At 38.4% G+C, this 22,076-nt stretch overlaps 1 protein-coding gene across 2 annotated transcripts in view; it reads right to left on the bottom strand.

The window, feature by feature from the left end:
- LINGO2 (leucine rich repeat and Ig domain containing 2) overlaps positions 1-21,172 on the bottom strand; it is a 277,251-nt gene extending 256,079 nt beyond the window's left edge. Inside the window, exon 1 of one of the 2 annotated variants that reach the window (XM_018556533.1) lies at positions 21,113-21,172. The gene's annotated coding sequence lies outside the window, so the exon portion shown is untranslated. The remainder of the gene's footprint in view (positions 1-21,112) is intronic. The other variant, XM_018556536.1, reaches the window with a different exon arrangement.
- Between the last annotated feature and the right edge of the window lie 904 nt (positions 21,173-22,076).

Raw genomic sequence — 22,076 nt, 5'->3', positions numbered from 1 at the left:
AGGAATAGTGATAGTACAGAAGATACAGATGTGCAATGGAACATAGAATGTATCATACTGTCAACAAAAAACAATAGTTGTACAAGGCCCCAAAGACAATTTGATGGTCAGTGTGTTAGAAGCAAAGCAGAGTACAGCTACATCGGCCATTGCAGCGGGAAGTATGGGGGTTATGATATGGTTATGGTATGTACCAGTAAAGGAATAGAGCAATAAGAATAGCATAGTGGTGGGCAAATGAGGTGCAGTTGAGGGTAGAAGCAAAGGAAGGGATGACCGGTTGGGAAAAGGAGGGGGGACAGGTAACCACATGGCAGTGGGCAGCATATGTTCCATATTCATAGGTTAATTGCAGTTAGGTGTTACAGGAGATAATTCATACATTGCACAAAGGTCATTAAAAAGATGCTCCATGTGGAAATATATTGTTCAAACCTGTCAGGTAGCAAGACTGCAAGTTCCTCAATGCATATTAGATTAGTATGCTTGGTGACACATTCTTTAAAAGAGAACTATGGGGTAAGTGTTTTACCCATAGTTCTCTTTACGGTCACGGGAGGACATATAGTAACCTCTTCCCGTGACCCGAAGCTCAGTATATAGCCGGCTATTGCCTGCGATAAACTGAGAGCGCTGCAGCTGGGATGGATCCCGACAATTCTGTCGAGATCCACCCAGCTGCGTGAGTGACAGCTGGCTCTGCCTATCTAGAGGCAGAGCCAGCTGTGCCTGCCCCCTCCCCGTACGTTTCTCCACTTGGCGCTGGAGGATCAGAGGGGGAATCCCTGCATTGAGCGGTGATTGACAGTTGCCGCTCTCTGCAGGGAGATGATCGGAAAGTGAGCGAGTGACAATATGTGCTCGCTCACTTCCTGATCAATAGAGCCGACATGTGACCGTTTCTTTGTCACAGGTTGGCTCTAACTATGAGGATGAGTGGAAATCACTCACCTCATAGTTCTCCTGTAATGGAGGGAGGTTTAAACGTACTGTATGTTACAGTATTAAAGCATAACAATGATACCCACCAAATTCGCCTGATGTTGAACATAGATATATATAACCCTATACAGAAATGATATCAATAACCAACTAATCAAACATTAACAAAGGACAAAGGAGAGAGAGCCCCAGAGTAAATCAACATTTGAACTACTATATACATGAGGCCTTTTTACGGATTTCCTGATACCTGTCCTTAATTCTGCTGACTAACCCAGGTATCAAATATCATATCATTTTCCTCTTTCTTCATCATTCTTATTATTATCTTTTTTACACTTACTATACCTGTACGTTTAGGTGTGATTTCAGGATTTCTGTGTCAGGAATTTGCATTTTCCTGCAGCAGGAACCCCTAATCTGGCATATACATGTGCCAGCTGTCACCCGTTCAAGTTAATTATCAGGTGACAGCCGCTGCATGTAAATGCCGGAACACTGCATGTAATGATATGTGATATGATTTAAATGTGGTTAGGAATCAATCACTTGTAATCGCATGATCAAGGCGTCCAGGGAGAGTGACTGTTTTCTAACTGCATGTGTGGCTGTCACCTGACCATTAACTTGAATGGGTCACAGCTGCCATTTGTAAATGCCAGAATAGGGATTCCTGCTGCAGAAAATGCAATTTTTGAAGTGGACACAATTCTGAAGAAGAAAATGTGCTCTCCGAGTGAATTGAGTTTGAGACCCCTGGTCTAGTTTATAAATACCTAAAGACATAAAGAGAAGTATTGTTTTGAAAAACAAAAGGAAAGAAGAATACATCCCAACTAGATATTTATCAAAATAAAAATACATTAAGGCCAATTTCTCAAGGGCGTTTTGATCAGGTCCTCCTGTCAGTTCTTTAGGCGGACATGATCAGAAGCCCGATGTTAGTATATGGGCAGCCAGATCTAAACAGACATATGTCCATTTACATCCGGTTGCCAGGTGGATCAGATTTCAATCTTGATGGACTTGATCGTGCCATATCCGTGCCATATCCCCATAACATGTTGTATGGAGTAGTCCGGTAGTTTCAGCTCTTGCAATAGAGGAAAAAACTGAATGGAAACATGTGTTGCAACGGTGACATCCGTTGTGATCAGCAGGGGATCCGTGCATGGATCTTCTGTGGATCGGAACCGAAGACGCTCATCTGAAAGTGGTGTAATAGCATGAAATATATTACTACAAATTAAAAATTATTTCTGTGATAGAGCATATGCTGTGTAAAACTAAAACTAATAAAATTGCATTTTTTTTCAAAGAATCAAGGTAGAATTATTTCAACTGTTTCAAAATCAGAATAGTAGACATGGACATCCACAGGGGTAAAAGTAGGGGAGCGTGACCTTCTGATCAATGTTTGTTTATGTCTACTACATTGATGGTTAAATGTTTCTTCAAAAGGTGTAGACTGATCCCCCCCTGCTCAGACCTTTAGATGCTAGGACTACAGGGTAAGTGCTGTAGCGTGACCTAATTTCCTCTATATGACAGAAGACACTTTTCCCCTAGATAAAGCAGGTGGGTGCACACCCCAGAACTACCAATGTTATAAGGTTTGATAGGAGGAAGCAGGCTTACTTTTCAAAGAACGACCAAATGTCTAAGGGCCCATCTACACCACTTTATTACACTAAATGCCCAGTTTTTGTGTGTTCAGCACACGTTATCGCACAACGCAATGCAGTGCATGCAAGGTGTGCTGGTGCATTGTTATTCATTCTGAATGACACCCAAATGCACAACCTGGTGCATGTGCATTTCATTGCCATGCATGTAAAACATGCACTATAGTGTATTAGGAGGTGCTATGAGTGGCCATGCACTACTACAGCACAATGCAATGCACTCCCACCAGGGAGCGCATTGGGGTACCATTCAGAATGAATGGCAATGGAATGCACCTGTGCACCTAGCCTGAGCTGTCTTGCATTTTGCAATAGTATGTGCTAAATACATGGGAACCATGTCTTTAGTACAGTGCTATGGTGTGAATGGGACCTTAGAAATATGCACAGATTTTCTAAACTTCCTGTATAAATAACTTTTACATTAAAGTTTGAAATTATATACCAGGAAACATCTAAGCTGTGTCTGAGTGTTTAGGATTTATTGTACAGCAGAAAAAGACATAATTAGTAACTATGGTAGGTGATAGTTAAGAGAATTAGGGAAACTATAAGACATAGCTAGATCACACTATGCATGTTTACGAACCTTGTATATAATTAAGTACATTTGTTGATGTGTTTTGCTGTGGTGAATTATGCTTTTTTATTAACATTACTATTTTACGTTTTATTATGAATGTCCAGCACAAAGCTGCATTTTGCAGAAACTGAATTCTAATTATAGAGGCTACATTAAAATATAGTTTGCTTTGTTCTAAGTGTGTTATATATTAGAGTGAAAACTATTCACAAAGCTGCAAATTTCATAAAAGCAGACTATAAATTATGTATAAAGGCCTCTACGACAACAGCCAGCTTTTCAAATGTCTTGCTTTTTGAATCTCTGCACTTTTATGCTTTCTGATTTACTAAATTGACAAGCAAAACAATAGAATGTTAGTTTAGCAGAACACATAAACCAATAACTGAGATCTTTTTTGAATAAGCTTTTATCCTTTGCTGAGCCCAGAACGGTGCTTATGTTAATTATGCTGATGCTGAAGGTGTCACTTTGCATACAGCATGACAAGTGTGCAAAGAAATCATCAGTAAGATATCAGACCAGTGAGATCCCCTTACAAATGTGCTTTGTATTTTGTGGATATGCAGCTTGAAAGATCTGTCCACCCAAAGCCTTTTTCAGTTTTTGGTAAATGCAAGAGAGAGATATAATTTAAATAACATTCACAGACTACGGTGGGGAGATCTCCGTGCTGGTGTTGTCATTTTTATATATTTGCTGTGTCAGTTAGAGTTACCGCTCTAGCTTTTGAATAAGCAAAAAAGAATAGGAACACCCCTACTGTAGAAGGATTTACCACTTGCCACAGCAGACATGCACCTTCAGGTTGCAGAATCAAAGAGTCAACCTTTCCCTTAGTAATTTTTTGCCACACATTTTTTCCCCATCAACTTTTTCTTAACCGTTGCAGTGGGGCTACCACCGCACTGCAAGGGTTAAGCTCTAGCTGGCCAGCTGTCACAGTGTTCCCTCTATTCTGTCTTCTCCTCTCCTGTGGCATTGGACTCCTCAGTGTCCTCATATATATACACAGTGTATAGACATGATGATCTATGGGACCTTAGACTGCTGCAGAGGAACCATTTCTGTAAAATGGTTAGCTTTAGAAAGTCATTGCTATAAGGTAATAAAGAAATGCAGTAAATATTGTCAGGCAAACTATATTTAAGGAAACACTGACATGTTCAACTTTAGGACAAAATGACAGTGTCTCCTACTTGCCCTATCCCACAATCAAGTTATACTTACCAATATGCACTTTCCTACCATTACTCTGCTGGAAAGGTCCACCCTGGGTAAGCGCCACTATTTAAATGTGTTGGAGCTTACCCAGGTGGATGACATCACTACTCCCATCAAGTGATAGTGTTCTGCCCTGGCAATTGACTTCTCAAGCCTGAGCACTGCCACATGATGGAGGACACATGTTGCTCTCCCCATTAGAGCAATGGAGCAAGGGATGCAATGGAGGGGAAATGGTAAGGGTGTGTGGATGAGTTAATAAACTCCCACGGCTTCGATTACCATCCTTATGATGACGACAACCAAATATATCTCTCTACCCCTCAGCTCACCACTTCTAGCTCCTCACACATCACTAACCTGCTCACTGACATATCAACATGGATGTCACATTGTTTCCTCAAATTAAATCTGTCCAAAACCTGAGCTTGTAATATTTCCTCCTCTCTTGACTCATGACTTCTCTATCACAATCAACAGCACTACAATCAACTTCTCCCGTCAAGCCAGGGTACTCGGAGTAATCCTTGACTCTGAGCTCTCATTTCAGCCCCACATCCAATCACTATCCAAATCTTACTCAATCCTGGGTTGTCTCCCTGTGGGCACCTAGTTTTGCACCTCTCCCCCCTAATTGTATAATTTCAAGAACAATAGAGGAAATGGAAGGGTTTTTGGAGGGGTGTAAATGACCGTCCAAGAGAGATATGTTAAAATATAGGTTCAAAATGTATTATATTAAATATTAATACATTCATGATTGAAAACAAACGTAATAAAACAAAACAGATCCCTGCAGAGGATATGTTTGAATATACATATCTTGTATGTTGCTATAATTCATATGGTCCAACATATCATAAGGTTATTCATTATTATCCAAGTATGGTTACATTCGTGTATAACAAAATATTGTCCTAGGCGTAGCTTATTTTAATAGGCCCCAACGCGTTTCGCCAATGGCTTCATCATGGGACCCACTGAAGATGGACCTATTGTTAAGAAAATTGTCTTCATTTAGACCGACATTCCTCAATTCATATATCTACATCTATAATTCATACAATGTCATATTTCCATGCGTAGCTCCATCTGGAGCAAATGCATCATACATAGTTATTATGAGGATGTCTACATCTCCACTACTCACCATGCAGGGCTGATTTTCGATATGCAGGAGAAGTACCCGGAAGGCCCAAATTGGGGGGGGGTGAGCGGTGGGTGACCCCACCGTTAGCTCCACAACCTCCCTGGTTCGTCACACCTGGGACCCCGGGGTTATATAGGGAGAGAGAGACACACACGGCACCAAATCAGTCCGCCACAGTCACCAGAAGTAGTTTATTCTAAAGTGGGATGTTAGAAAACACTGTATTTTTAGTCCCTCTATTCCATGGGATCTAGTCGAGTGTCAGCTGTATTCTTGATGTCAGCTGTCAATCCATCTCAATATTTTATCTATATGATCCCTGTTACTTGGTTTATATTTTTATTTTTTGTTTCTTAGTGTTTGCTCTTAGAGATTCCCTCTGCCAATGAAGCTGGGTGTGGGAAATGTTTATCCCGATTCCCATCACATGTGGATTAAACGTGTTGGAATTATTTGTGCCTAGGTGATATGGTGATGAATTCCCAAACAAGGGGTGGAAATAATGGACCTGCCCAAGTGCCACGGTTCCATATCGTGTGATAGACCCACATTAAATAATCCATATTCGTACTTAAACCAGTGTCTAGTGTTTGAGGTAAAAAGAAAAAAATGTGAAAACAAACCAAATTGCAAAAAAAAGGGAGGGAGAAATGGAAAGTGTAACAAGAGACTTCCATTATTGGGTGAAATATCGATGCATCTGTATATGTGCATGTACACATATGGAGTTACACAGTATGTGTGATAGCTAAGAGTGTGTATCTATCTTACTATTGTAAGGTCATTGATCCTGTGGGATGTATCTAATCTATGTAGAGTGTGACTAGTTCCATAGAAACGCAAATAGCAACATACAAGATATGTATATTCAAACATATCCTCTGCAGGGATCTGTTTTGTTTTATTACGTTTGTTTTCAATCATGAATGTATTAATATTTAATATAATACATTTTGAACCTATATTTTAACATATCTCTCTTGGACGGTCATTTACACCCCTCCAAAAACCCTTCCATTTCCTCTATTGTTCTTGAAACTATCCAAATCTTGTCGACTCAACCTCAGTAATAATTCCTAAATTCATCCCTTCTTAACAAAGCTTATAATTCACTCCCTTGTAATATCTCACCTCGACTACTGTAACTCCCTCCTTGTTGGCTCCCACTTCCCCAACGTATAAAATTCAAAATACTTTCAATAACATACAAAGCCATCTACAACTCTGCCCCAACCTACATCACCCACCTCATCTCAAAATATTACCCAAACCCCCCCTTCGCTCTTCCCAAGACCTCCTGCTCTCCAGCTCTCTTTTCACGTCCTCGCATGTTTGCCTTCAGGGTTTTTTCAGAGTGTCTCCCATTCTCTGGAACTCCCTACCCCAATCTGTCTGCCTATCTCTTACTCTGTCCACCTTTAGGCAGTCCTTGAAAACTCATCTCTTTAGGGAGGCCTATTCCACCTCGATATAAGAGTACTTTCAGTTCTTCCATTAAATTAAACCAAACAGTTCATACCTTTTGTATCACTTGCCCCTATTAATAGATGGTAAGCTCTCAGGAGCAGGGCCCTCCTACCTGTACTGAAATTTTATTGTGAACTGTATTGTCTCCCTCAGTTTTGTAAAGCGCTGCACAAATTGTTGGCGCTATATAAATCCTGTATAATAATAATTTATAATATATTTGTATTTTTTAACACTTTACTAGTCTATTGGGGTGATATATCTGGGAGAACCAATATATTTAGGGTTAGCACACTCTCCAAACTCTTCAGTAGTGTGAGTAGCCAAGGCTTAGCAGAGATCTATGACCTGAAAAAATTATATTAAATCATTAGAGTTCAGTTTTCCTTTTAAGGTTTATTCCATCATAGTTCCCCATTTGCCAGATTTATTGCTATGGCAAATAGAAGTGGATACAGGGGGAAACCTTGTTTCACACCAGGTATACGTTTATTTAAAGATACCCATGTAAAAGGTTGAAAACGACTTTTGAAATGACTTTAACATCTCAACAATTATACACAAATGTAATAAATGGGTTTAGATCTACTTAACTGCGAGGTACTCATGCATATTTAACACTGAATTTTGCAGCTCTTACATGATTTTATGACAATTAGGTAGTGCATTGAGGTATCTGAAACACTACAGGCACCTCTCTCTGGCTAGGTGTGAAGTATTCTATGGGGATTCTTCATTATCTTTATTGATAAAAACTACAACAGCAAAGGATATGGGCATGTTTGTGTATGTGAATGTCTAGAAAAAGAAATATTGATCAATTATTTCCTAACCTCTGTCTGTCATTTACATTGTGGTCAGCTTTACATCACTGCAGACACAATCAATTCAAAAAAAAGAGTAAGCAAAATGATAACAGAAGAATATGAATTAGCAGACAAAACGCCCCAAAATACCCAGTGTGTGTGTGTGTGTGTGTGTGTGTGTGTAGTGTATATGTAGTACAATGCTTCTTTTTATATTTTCTTCTCCACCGTATTACAGTAGATCATGATTAATTATAAAGGCATAAGTACATTTTTATGGTGACTTAGGTTATAGAAATTAGAGTTTAGTCAGTAGAAATAAGAGTTTAGTCAGATGTGTGTACTGCCTGCCAGGTTATCTAATAGCTATGTTCTAGTTAGCGGTGCCGCAGTGGTGCGGTACTTTGAATTCATTTTATATAATCTTTGGGGGACAGATAGAGCTTTCTTCTGGTGGTATTTAAGCACCACTGGGGGTTTTATTTTTTACTATAGTAAGGAACAATTACTGAACATTTTGACATTTTTTTTAACGTTATGTTATATAACAAAAAAAGTACAGAAAATTTTGGAACAAAACACTGTTTCCCTATGAAATATAATGAAACATTTATTATCACCCCATTTTTTTGGTGAAATATAAAAGACGGTCACATCGAGTACATAGACACCAAACATGTCAAGCCTTAAAATTGCGCATGCGAGCAAAATCGCAAAAAAATGACCACACCCAAAATTGGCCATAGGCTACACTTTAAAAGCTTTTACCACTAGTAAGTTTAGTCTTATCAGTGATTAATGGCCCTAAAATTATTACTCTCACTCCAACGTTTGTGGTGATATGTAACATATGTGGCACAATGGGTGCAATCATCGTTTTCATACACGGGCGCGCCCGATGCATGTTTGCGTGTGTATGTGGGTGACTTTTAAAAAATGTTTGATTTTTTTGATGCTTTCATTTTTTTTTTACCTTTTTTTTTTTACACTTAACTTTATTGCTATCACATAGGGGGCTAAGAAGCTCCTAATGGATAGCCAATTTACATGGCAGTTCATCTTTCTGAAGACATCAGGGGTCTCTGAGACCCCTAATGTCACCTAGGGACCCCCAGAGAAGATGATGAAGCAGAGATCTGCTTCACCAGCTTCTCCCCAGCTTCTGTAGCTGGGAATGGCAGCTGAATGCGGAAGTGATGTAATATACATCACTTCCTGCATGTGGGGACCAGAGAGGAGCTCAGAGGGACATTGTGTACCGATTCCCTTTGATCTCCTGTGACAGAGACACCATGCCAGTCTGAGCCGCACCAGGCACAGCGGATCCCCGGACCGGTGATGGCGGCGACTGCAGGGGCCGACCAGATGAGCCCGCATCGCCACCAGCGGGTTGCCATAACAGTATATTTTTGATAACCTTTGTGAATGGACTTTTACATTTTTACATACTGCTAAATTTTCAAATATAAAATACATGCTATAAATTCATCAGATCTGTGTGAATAAACCCTTAAATTAAATTAGAAAAACATCTTTAACATTAGAAAAAACACACAGTAATAAAAAAAAACTTTCACTTTAGGGAAATTAATTTCAAGAATTGAGAAAGGTTACACAATTTTTTACAGACACAATGATGAAAACTATAAAATGGCCAATTTTTGGATCAGCTTTATTTTATTAAAAAAAGAATTTCATGACATGTTCATGGAGGCTGACTCTACTGACTTCTCATTCTGCAAACGCTAGTTGCATTGCTATCATGCTTATCCTGCAACCTAGGGGCTATGGGTCACTGACTTGGAATAACCATTCAGATAAGTAGTTCTGACTTTATATTTCTTTATTTTGACTTTTCATATCTGAATACTTGTTTCAAGGCAAATAGTATTGAAGCCAGATGGTCAAGAGAGTAGCAAGCCCCGAGTCTCGTTCAGGAAGATTCACTTCAGTGAAGGTTTACTTTAGTTTTACTAGTTTACACTTTTAGTTTTTTTTTTTACTGAATTAAGTGTTAAAGAGAGCTGTGTTAACAGGCAGACACAAAGTGGAAGAAGAGAAAGATGAGCTGGGTAACTTCTCTGATCAGGTGTGCAAGCTTGAGCTTTTCTGACACAAGGCTTTTTCATCAAAGCAGATAACAATAGACTAGAAAATGTGTGGAAAGGAGCCTAAAGCTATACCTGTTGGCTGAAAATAGAAATACAAAATATTAAAATGCAATATTTCATATACGCCTGACTTAAGATATGTTTAACCCCAGACCAATGACGGGATTATTCCGTCAAGTCTTTCAGTTCCTTAACGATCGTTATTGGAAAAATCCTGCCATGCAGTACAATGAGTGCTGCTCCGTGAAGGGACCAGCGCTCATTGAGTTACTGCTGTTGCTGGGTCCCCCAGGATCCGAGGCAAACCCTCAACAACAGATTAGGTGGTCCCAGTCCTGTGATCACAGCGATAGCTAATCTAAATAAATGTAGTAATTTATAGTAGTGTAGTATTACTAGATTATTATGTACACTTCAGATTTTGATAAACACTGTGAAAAAACTCCAAAAGAGCTAAAGAAGCACACTGATGGGATTTTTCAAATGGGTTAGGGTGCAAAATCAAGGTGGATTCTAGATGTTAGTAGTTATTAATGCCATGACAATAATTTCACATTTCAGCTCAGTTATGACAAACCAAACTACTACTAAATGCATGGAAGTAAATATCAAGGTTGGGGAAGATAGATGCTGTCAAAATATCACTGCTCTCCATTGTTTTACTCATTTAGAGCCCTACTAATAACAGCCCACATTCTTAGTATACTCAACAGACACATATTAAAATGTATCTGGAGTGACACTAATCCCAGAATCTGTAAGAAAATTATATTACAACCAAGACACAAAGGGGTCCTTGAGTACCCCACATTACCAGCTACTACTCAGCCCCCTTGATGTCACTAACCACTTACCACACTTCATCCAATACAACTCTTATGGTGAGCCTCAATTGCTAAATTTGAGACCAGAATGCTGTAATTCTGTTCAATTCAATCTCTAATGTTTTATTTTTACTGCAGGTAAAGAAATATTAGCAAAAATTTGGAAGCTGGAAATACCTATGATAATTCTGGTGAAATGTAAGATGACTTGGTATGTGACTAATAACGAATTGACAGCTATCCTACATGACTCGGTAAACTAATACTAGCTGATTTGGTCACCCTGGTTTGAACACTATATTCCCCATAAATGTTACCAAACTTTTGTAACCTTCTAAATAATGCTGGGGCCAGACCCACTCAACAGCAACCTCCCCTACTAATTTTTTGCTTCCACCCTCTTCCCCATGTATTTTTAAGTTCTTTTTTCCCTCTCTTTCTCTTAGCCCTTTCGGCCTTCCCCTCTTTTTCTAACCACTGTTTTTATTATATCACCTTTTTTGACCAATACATATAAAATACATATAATATAATTATACATATAAAAGTAACTTTGACACAGTACAACCCACATATTATGGATCAACCAACACCAACTGTCATGGACCATTTGGCTCACAAAACTACCTCAAAATGATACTGCTGATTCTTTTCATAACTACCTTTATTGTGTCCAATCCTGTAACAAAGCAGAATCATGCATGTGTATATTTTTTTTCTTCAATAAAATTTTTTGTCATAGAAAAGGTATTTTAATACTATATGGCCTTCATATCTGCCACACTTCTTTCCAGTGAATATTAGACTTAAACAGGCCAAAAACCCATGTGCATTATGGGAAGGACAAAGCAACATTGCAGCTTATAGCTACAGGGACAAGCAAGCATACTTGCCACTAACTGGGTTGTCAATTGAGCTAAAAGAAGTGCATGCTATTGCAAATGGCACCTTGCAAAAAGTTATGGAATATAAGGAATATTTTAGAGATGTTCTTGACAATTTACATGTTTACTTTTATCATTTGAGTTTAACCCAGAGCATCTCCAATGTGTACAAAACCCAAGTCAAAGAGAGATATAGAAGTGTATCAGCTGAACTAGTAGACCAATTGACCAAATGTTAGCTATGCCTGTGATATCTTCATGTTATGCTAACAATTTATGAAAAATGTAAAATAACAAAGTTGAGGGTTTTAGCTTTATTTTTTTGGAAGTTTAAGTAGATAAAAAGGGTCTGCAGCCTAAACTACCTAATTTAGCTTTTTGTTTCAAGTTTAAATACATCAGATTACGGTGCTTATGCTGTATTTAAGCCAATAAATTAAGTAAAAGTAAAATAATCTATTATACATGCAAAATATGTGCTGCCAGAATAAAGTGTTACTGATATGATATGACTGTTACTGTGAGAATGGTACTGTTCTGTAATAGTACAGCATAAAGGCATCTCCTAAAATGAGTTTCAAAGGAATGGTATTTTTACTATGCCACCCTTTAAGAACCCTTTTCCCACTAAAAAGTATTTTATTTATTTATATACTTTTTTAAATTTATTTTGCATTGTTACATGTTCAGCATTGCAGTACCCAGCCACCCATGTCCTTTCTTCGAGAATACCTTGCATATTAGCCTTGAAATGGACTAGAATGAATTTTCAAGATTCTCCCACATTGTTCAGTGGGGTGTGGATTAAAGTTTGCAATTTCAGGAATTTATGATGAGTTTGACAAACAGTCTGCGAATCAAACCCATGCACATTCCCTTATCACTTCTTCTGAGGAATTCCATAGCAAACAAAAGCTTCACGCCACACAGCTCTTTAGTGGTTTTGATTCCTTTTCATGCTAGAGAAATTAAGGCATATGACTAGGCAAAATAAAAAAAACAATGTAGTACATTTCTGAAATACATGCACACATTCCCATGCTTTATCCCTACAAGAGTACAGAATAATACCTGTTGATGTGCCTGAAATATAGCATGGTCTTACTTTCACTTGACAACACAGCTCTGAATTTCTAAGCATGTGGTGTCAGCCCATGCCTAAGTCACTTCTGATGAATTACAAAGAATACAGACTTCCCTTTATCTTCTCCTGATCCTCCCTATCTCTAAAACACAGGCAGAGAGCACACAACATTTCTAGTAAGATCAAAACATGTTTGCGCATACCAAACAGATATACCAAAACACTTTTTTAAATTGCAAATAAAATAAATAAATAAATAAAATATAATAAAATAAATTGTTAGGATTTACATATACATTAGAGCGACTAGAACTATGAGATTTGTAGTTCCAGTGTGACAGTCTACAGTACATAAAGCATTTATTTTTTCAATATATAAGCATCCACCAGAAGGTACCTCTTGGGATAACAGGTATAGTACAGACAGGCACCAGTTTCATCTTATCTATTCTTTACTCTTACACCACCATCTTCTGTCAGTGTCAACTTGTAGTCTAAGGAGTAATTATGCTGTGTAAGAACGTTTTTGTCACAAAATAAGCATTTTGGCCAATACGCACTATAATGTACATTTATTTTTATGTTAATTACAAAATCAGACATCACTGCTTTATGCACAATAAACTTATTTTTAGTTCTCAGCACGATATGCAGAAACTGGGAAAGAGTAGCTGAAGAAAGAACAAAGAAAAGGAAGAGAACTCTGTTGCAAAGGCTTATTCAATAAAGCTGTACAAAAGTGCAATGCCATGGTCTAAAGTGTGGTAACTGATATCAACCAATCAGATCTATGTTTACTGTAGTCCATTCTACAAAGAGATTATTTCTGATTGATTGCAATGGATTATAGCACCTTACATAGTTATAACTTAGCATTATGTAATTAAATAAGCCAGCACTTTCTGTAGGGGTACCTTTGATTCTGCGGTTATGCTGTAATGTGTAAACTAACAAAACAAGTACAATAATGCTTTTTTAAAAATAAAGACAAATCTATTATCTTCAAGAACATCATTATAAGCTAGTTATATTTAACACCTGAAATAGATGGCCGATAAGCAGTTCCCCAAGGGAGGACATTTTACAATTGATAATGACCATGTCCGGAAGATTCTAGTCAGTTCACAGATCTAATCTCTCTAACAACTATAACACCATTTTAATTGGAAATTCCATAACCCGAAAGAGTTATTTCTTAAGTAAATTCATTCCACAAACAACACTGTCTTTTACTGTTTTAGACTACAATGTTGTAAAAAAAAAAAAAGCTAATGTGCTATTTTGTGGGAAAAATGCTAACAAAATCAAAAGTCAAAGGTTCTTGTACAAAACCTAAAATCACCCATCAAGGATCAAAGTCAACTGAACATGAATGGTTTCGCTGTGCTCTGAGCAATAGAATAATGCAACTAAAAGAAACTGGCCAATCATGCACCTTTTGACAAGGTAAAACTGCTATTGTTTGTACCATAAGGGGACTCATGTAGGTTTTGTGGAACAGAAAGGATATGTGCAGCATAACAATTATCCTGTGTTGTGTGTAACACTAGAGTGGCTGTCCTCTATAATTTAGTCATCGTGCCAGGGCTATATGTTTTTCTCCCTTTATTGATTGGATGGGATATACAGGACTATGCACAATTAACAAAAAAAAGAGACCTCAACTAGGGTCATTAAAGTTTCCAAATTTTAGTAGAAAAAATATTTTTATATTGTTAGAGTTCTTTGATTTTTGAATAATTACTACAATTAGTTCAGCTGCTTTTATATAATTTTTTCCTAAAGCTGAACTCCAGACAAATAAAATTTTTTAGTTTTTCTTTAAAAAAATTAAATAAATATAATAATAATAATTATATATATATATATATTTTTTTCCCCCTTAGGCCTGGTTCACACCTGTACGTTTTGTAGCGCGTTCAACGCTCTACGAACGCTCTACAAAACGCTCAAACATGAAAATCCCATTGTTTTATATGGGTATGGTTCACACCTTGCCGTATTTTAGCCCGTCTGAACACGCTACAAAACGGCCTACGCCTGAAAAGGTACATGAGCTTCTTTGCGGCGTTTTTGTTGCGCGTTTCCATTGGGATACAGCCAAGTAGCCCTCGGAAATGCGCGTTTGTCGCGTGTTTTTTAACCGCGAATCGCGGTAAAAACGCGCTGCAAATGCGCATATTCGATACGCCTAGGTGTGAACAGAGCCTAAGTTTCATGGCCAGTCAGGTGAAATCAAGAGTACTTTCTATTCTTCTGCAGCAGCGTTTCCTTGTTTTTGTGCTAAATGGTAATCACATGGGGGTATGGGCACTGTTTCTTGCATTATTACTCTGAGCCAAGACCGGTGTGATGAAGTTAACTCAGGTCCTTGAGAGCCTGGGTTTAGAGGAAGTGAGATGAACACCACTGGTTTTCATTTAACCTAGAAGACTGGCAACATCTTGTGGCAGAAAGGAAGTACTGGGGGGATTGAAGGTGAATATTGCAGTAAAATATTTTTGTTTTTATTATTGCCTTTGATCAACTTTTTTTAAACCCGGACATCTGCTTTAAAATATTTTAGAGAAGAACTCCAGGGAAAACTTTTGTTAACCCTTGCAGTGGGGCTACTAATTTTTGTCTAGGTTAAAAAAAGTTAGCCTCACCTAAACCATGGAGCTGGCTTGTTCTAAGACCAGTCCTTCCAAACTCTTTCCCCCTCCTCTGCAGCAGTCTAAGGTCCTGTAAATCATCACATTCTATACACTGTGTATAGACGTGAGGATGCTGAGGAAGATTTCAATGCTGCAGCATAGGAGAAGACAGGCTAGAGGGAATGATGTGTAAGTTGGCTGACTCAAGAGTTCAGGTGAGTATAACTTTGTTGTTTTTGTACCTAGACAAAAAACGAGCACTTAACCCTTGCAGTGCGGGGGTACACCACTGCACTGCAAGGGTTAATAATTTTCCTGGAGTTATTTTTTAATATATATTTTAAATGCAGCTGGAGTGAATATCTGAATGTGTCTTGATTTAGGCCTCCTGCAATCATTTGTAAAGGACTCAGGCTGGGTGAGGGGGGAACAGCACGAGTAGCAAATCAGACTTTACTGCATGTTTTCCCTGCTCTTTTAGGTTCTCCTTAACATTGCTAATTCATCTATTTTGTGATCCCAGTTCCCTAGTTCTACTTCCTTCTGGATTTCCCCTTAAACATAATTTTGTGATTTTCTGATCCTTTGGCTGAAATACTGACCTGGAACAAGTATGCAGATGAATAGATCTGACTTTACATTCTGCATACTTGTGGCTCAGTGGCCCTAAAAGCGAATACATGGAATGATAGCCAGCAATGATCCTACACATTTCTCTCATGACTGGTTTCATTTAAAGCTCCTTTATTTTTGGATGTCCTATCCTATGTGTCATCACTTGTGCAGCAAGTTGGGAAATCTCCCCATCCAGCCTGCAGCACTTATTAGTTCTCAGAGTCTGCCCTGGCTGCAGGTCTGTGCAGTTGTAAGATGCTGGAACACACATACATTGTGCACAATCATGTCCAAAGTCATCCAGTGGCTCATAAAAATATTATTAACTTCTATATTAGTAAATGTCTACTTCTCCATGCTGCTCTGCATGTCCTCCACCCTTTCGTTTTCATTCCAGCAGTACCATATAAAAGCATTGCAGGAGGGCAGAGGTCACTGTTTCTGCACAGCTTTCTGAACTGGTGCTCCCCCTCCTAGTGTTGCTCAGTGTCAATATTAGACCAAGTGTACAGTTACTTGGAGCTTCTGTGTTCTAACTTTTAGTTTCCTGCCGAATCAGCTGGTCCCCTGAGCACTGGTCCTGATATCCTGTTCTCCGCTCCTTACCTTTGCAGGGTGTAACTTAGATCAGAAATATTAGGTTTGAAATAGTAAATGTTTTTGAAAATCAATAACCTCTAAGAACAATTGTTCAAAACCAACTCAAAGGCCGCATGTAAATCAGCCAGACCCCTGGTGTCAAGCTAGAAGTCCTTGACAAAGGAGGTCTGGAGATGAGGCTCCTTGTAGGATGTACTGTATCTTGTACCAGGACAAATCCAGTCCCCCAGCACCAGCAATTTGGGCTCAGTTTCTGATTGATAAAACTACAGCTACAATATAACAGCCTTGTGCTCAGAGAAAAGAGTCAGAGTATTTTCCAGTGAGAGACACAAAGAGACTCCTAGCTGGAGGGTCCCACTTGAGGGACACTAAAAGGATAGGAGAACTGCTGGGACATATTGTTCTGTAGGCTTGTATTCTGTGATTGGGGACTACTGGGACTTGTAGTTCCTTTATAGCTGTGTAGTATAGACATCACAATGCCCCTTTGTTGCCTCATGCTTGTATTCAGTGGATGGGGACTGCTGGGACTTGTAGTTCATTACTAGCTTTTAACTGTTGTGCAGACATCATGATGCCCCTCTGTTGCCTCACAGTGGACCCTTTGCAGTCTTTGACCTGTGTGGACCTGAAGCTGCAGACAGGCCTACAGCACTTCTCCTGCTGTCCGCCTTGACCCAGGAGCCTGCCTGTAAACATGGACTCTATCCCTACTGTGCCTTATCGCTGTGTACCCCTTATTAAAGAACCCCCTCAGCCAAGGGTCCTAAAAGCCACTCTCGATCTCCATGTGTGTTCGGTTCCACCCATCCCTCCATCACACAGGGTCCTATGGTGCCACCCTAATGTGTGCTAGTAAGCTGTGTGTGTCTCCACAAACACAGCAAGGAAAGGCACTTCCCTGCTCCCCATCCCTTCCTCTTTCCCCCAAGTTAGTAGATGGACAGCTGCTGGGGACTGTGCTGTCCTTTGTAATCTTGTACTGGACAGGAAGTTCAGGGAAGCTGAGCTGTGAAAATTGGAACTAGCTGTTCAGAAAATGATGACTGTAAGTACTTGGGCAAAAATTAAAAAAAATTACAATGTGTATTTGTTTGGTCTGCATTGATTATTGAAAACAGTTTAAGAGTTTAATAATACTTTAATGACATAGCTTTGTCATCAATAATACATCAGAGTCCCAGACAACACCACTGTTCACTACCAGTAATTATCTCCTCACATAAATTGGGCTTTATCTATCAAGGTGTAATATGTGATACCTTCTAGAAAAAGTGGTATATCAAGCAATATTGTCACACACAAAAACACACCTGGTTGATCAAATTGAAAAGTTTAATGTGTTACTGTATCATTAACACATTTACAAACCTGTTCCACTAGGTGAAAAAGGTATTTTGGGTGTTATAATTGTTTGAGATATTCATCCCTTTCACCTCGCAGATGCCATAAGAGCTTGCCAGAATCCCTGATTTTAAGAAGTTTGCTTGCTCTAATGACAAATAAGCAATCACAGATCTTTATTTGACAACAAACCTTGAAAATCCCCAATTTGGCACAAAATATGCATAATCTTGTTCTAACGCTGCGACTTAAAAGCACAAATAAACTAAATTTACTCTGTTCACCACATGAAACTTACGGCAGAAAGACATTAAAGTTGGGCACAAACTATAACATTGTATTCTGAATAGCGTGCTTTGCTAGCTTCTTGGTTACCATGCTTAACCTCAAAATCAAATTGAATCAATTGATGTCCTATCCCATAGTGAGTACAATTGCTTGGATAGTATACTCATACAAGCTTGCCAGCAGCATAGCCAAGAGGATTGAACGAGGATGATGATCGTTAAACAGATGAAACACGTACGGTTGTACACCAGCACTAGATAATTTCCGATGCCCATTTTTGTTCCAGACGCACCAGTACTGGATCCAAATTTCCCAGATACAAAGTGACACTAATTGCAGTATGTGCGCTTACGTGCCAGAAACTCCAATGTGATTAAATTCACAGAGAACACTGTGACTGCACCATGCAGCCATTTGGACTGCACTTTAAAGAGAGTATACACTAATAAAAGTTTACTTTGTTTCACATTGTGCTCCCTGCAAACATCGTTGTGATCTTTACAAAGTGGCAGCAACTTTAGAAATTCATTAGTAAGCTGTTCAAACACATTTAGAGATAAATAATGAACTCCATGCTCCAAAAACTCAGATTAATCAGAAGGCTGATAAACAAATAAAAGTATAATAATGAATTAACAGACAGTAAAACATTGTCTACTGTCTCCAAATTATGTTAATTCATTCAATACCCCACACTAAGTTTATCTAGTACAAATGGAGATAAAGAAATACAAAATTGTCATATCAACCATTCAAAGCTATTACTCTAAAATAATAAGACAGATCAACGCTGATGTGATACTGGACAGTACAAAATGCATAGAAGTCTTGTCGAACTCCTTACCAGATTTCCCAATCTTCAGGGAAGGGTGCTTGTAATGACTGCAGATGGCACTGCTAGTTGCACAAATTGTATGAAAGATGCCACTAACACGCCAAAAATCCTTTCAGAATCACCAAGTGTTCATTTTATTCAAAACCATGTCAAATAAAACAAGCGCTTTCGGGCCACACAGCGTCCCTTCACCAGGGTCAATGCTAAGCCTAATGAAGGGACCCTGTGCGGCCCCAAAAGCGCTTATTTTATTTGACATGGTTTTGAATAAATGAACACTCGGAGATCCTGAAATAATTTTTGGTGTGCTAGTGGCATCTTTCATACAAACTGGACAATATAATTCACACACTTTTTTTTAAAATTGTAAATCACAACTTCAGCCAAATGGCTAAATTAAAGTTAAGCTCTGGCATAAGCAAATACAGTCTGAATACAAGAGGCATGTCTATTCTTACTTGAATGTTGGTGTTCTTTGTGTTTCTTCCAGATCTGAGCTGTAATCCAGTGTGAAATCCAGTGCAGGAGCTCTTGTCTCCACCCCCTCATGTAGATTTCTGCAGGCAGCCTGTAGGGGGTTGAGCTGTTGGGTCCCTCCAACAGTTCTGCTTTCTGCACAGGTTATATGCAGCATAGTAATGATATCACTGCTACACTAACAAGGTAATACTGGAGTTTGCAAGGAATTCAGTGCACAAAATGGATTTATATCATTTGTGGCTATTGAAGTACACTATACATTTAATAAGTTTTAGATTACACTTTTGTGTTTGGATTTTATCTTTAACAGTTGACTTGCGTATACTTTATTAGTTTTTTCATTGGGTATTGTGCCAGAATGGAATATTACATTCTTTTCAGGAAAAACAGTGTGCAAAGTGTGATTGGAAGAGGAGAGATAGAGTTCCATCCCCACTCCTTCCTCTCCTCCTCGGATCACATAATGCCTTGTATTCTTGGAAAAAAATACAAGGTATTTTGTGAATGAACAAGTAGTTGGGGGGGGGGGGGGAGGGTGATACAATTGGAAAACTTCACTGCTCGAGTCGCAACTCTCACTTCCCACAGTGCCTGGAAGCCTGAAGTTATGTGTAGGAGTTGGCATGCTGCAAGGTAAGGTAAAGGAAGACAAGGGAAGGGTACGAGATTTCTCTACTTTGTAGCAGCCCTCCACATATAACATACATATTTTTAATGCTGGATGAGTTGTGTAAATGATCATGTTTTTTGGAACTTTAAAGTTCAACCAAAGCCAAAACGTTTTTTTTAGTTTTGGATAGAGTGTAAAGGAATTATAGCACCTGTCAGGTTTTTATTGTTGTCAGTGTCCCCATTTGTGAGATTCACCTTAATAAAGAAAATCCCAAATTGTGGGCTGTCATCAGAACAGAATTGGATGGTAAATCTTCCAATGGGTACACTGGTTCTGGTGACCCTACTGACCAAAAGGGACTTCTCTATATGGAGAGATTTCCTGTCCCTTCCTATTGTGGCTGTCTGATGGGAAATTAAGGAAATTCTCCCCAATGAGCCACAATTGACCAAAAAAGCTGTTGGGTGTTAAAACCCTCCCTTACTCTATACAAAAAAAAAAGTTTGGCTTCAGTTTTACTTTATGAAAATAAGACAGAGAAAATATTATGTTGTCAAAGTATATTATTTATCTGAATGTGTTATATATGTGCAAAAAAAAAAGCGACAGGCATACTTTAAAGTGAAAATTCTAACCCTGATATAAATCAATATTATAATGCATCTTCATGAATAGACTAAAAAAGATAGTGTCCCCACAACATCCAGCTTTGTTTCTTTTTTTAAACTTGTACTTGAATAGCAAGCAGTACTAGGTGCAGAGCTCTGGGCAGCAAATTGTTTTTCCTATAAAAAGCCTTTGAAAATAACTGTTCATGTAAACGTTTCTGGACCATACAGCAACAGTGATATACTGTATTGATTCTGAAAACCGAATACTCATAATTGACAATTCCATTTCATCCAAATGTTTACTAAAAAACAAATGGTAAGACTCACCTAGTCTGTAGGAAACGTAATGATCTCTCTGTAAATGATCCGTTCCAGCCAACATAAACAACCTAGAAGAGAGAAGAAATATATAAGGATGATGGAAATATATTTGAATGCATATAAGATGTTATTATGCACAGTTCCTTTCTGCATGTCATATCATGCACTGGCATAGTTCCAGAGCCAGGCTGAATAAAGGTGAACATACATCAATGCAATCCTATTTACAGAAAAAGTAAAACATATTGTATAAGCTTTTAAAATGTGGGACTAAACTTCAAGACTGCAGTTTTTGCTGTAAAGAAAATTAGGAGATTCGCTTATCTACATTATGTGAAATATCTGATTTATCCAATGTTGGGATGCTGGCCGTAACAGTATGCAGTATTCAAAATCTTTTTTTTTTTTTTTTTTAAACAAAATCCATAAATAGACATCCACTACACCACAATAAAAAATGACAATGTTGTCACACCAAAACACCACAGAAATGACAGACCACATTCACGCCACCAAATGCGTTTCCTATAAGGCACTATTATCCTGTTCATAGAATATAAAGTAAGTGCCCAGTAAAGATTGCCAAAATGCTGCCTATAGTTTTTTTCAAATACTAACACAGCTACAGGTAGTACTTTATACTTTCTTTATGGAAATTATGTTAAGTTGAACTTCACTGTTTACTACGTGGCAATTCATCGCACACATTGTGTAGGTTCAAAATGCCAACTGTTGTGGCACTATAGCATATTGTGACTCCACTATTTACAGGGATTAGTAGAGCAATTTTTTCAAGCTCAAGCTTCCTTCTGTCATGTGCAGCATGCTTAACACAGTTTAACATGCAGTGTACACCACATATTATCAATGAACTCTCTAAGGGTACATTTTCAACACTGGAGCTCCCTTATCTATGGTGCAGTTAAGTTGTTTTGGATGTGGTGTCTTATAACTCTCATCTATGGTATAC

The sequence above is a fragment of the Nanorana parkeri genome, unplaced genomic scaffold (genome assembly GCF_000935625.1).
Source record: "Nanorana parkeri isolate BGI_ZX_2015 unplaced genomic scaffold, ASM93562v1 scaffold241, whole genome shotgun sequence".
Lineage (NCBI taxonomy): Eukaryota > Metazoa > Chordata > Amphibia > Anura > Dicroglossidae > Nanorana > Nanorana parkeri.
This window is presented reverse-complemented; position numbering and strand designations above follow the sequence as displayed.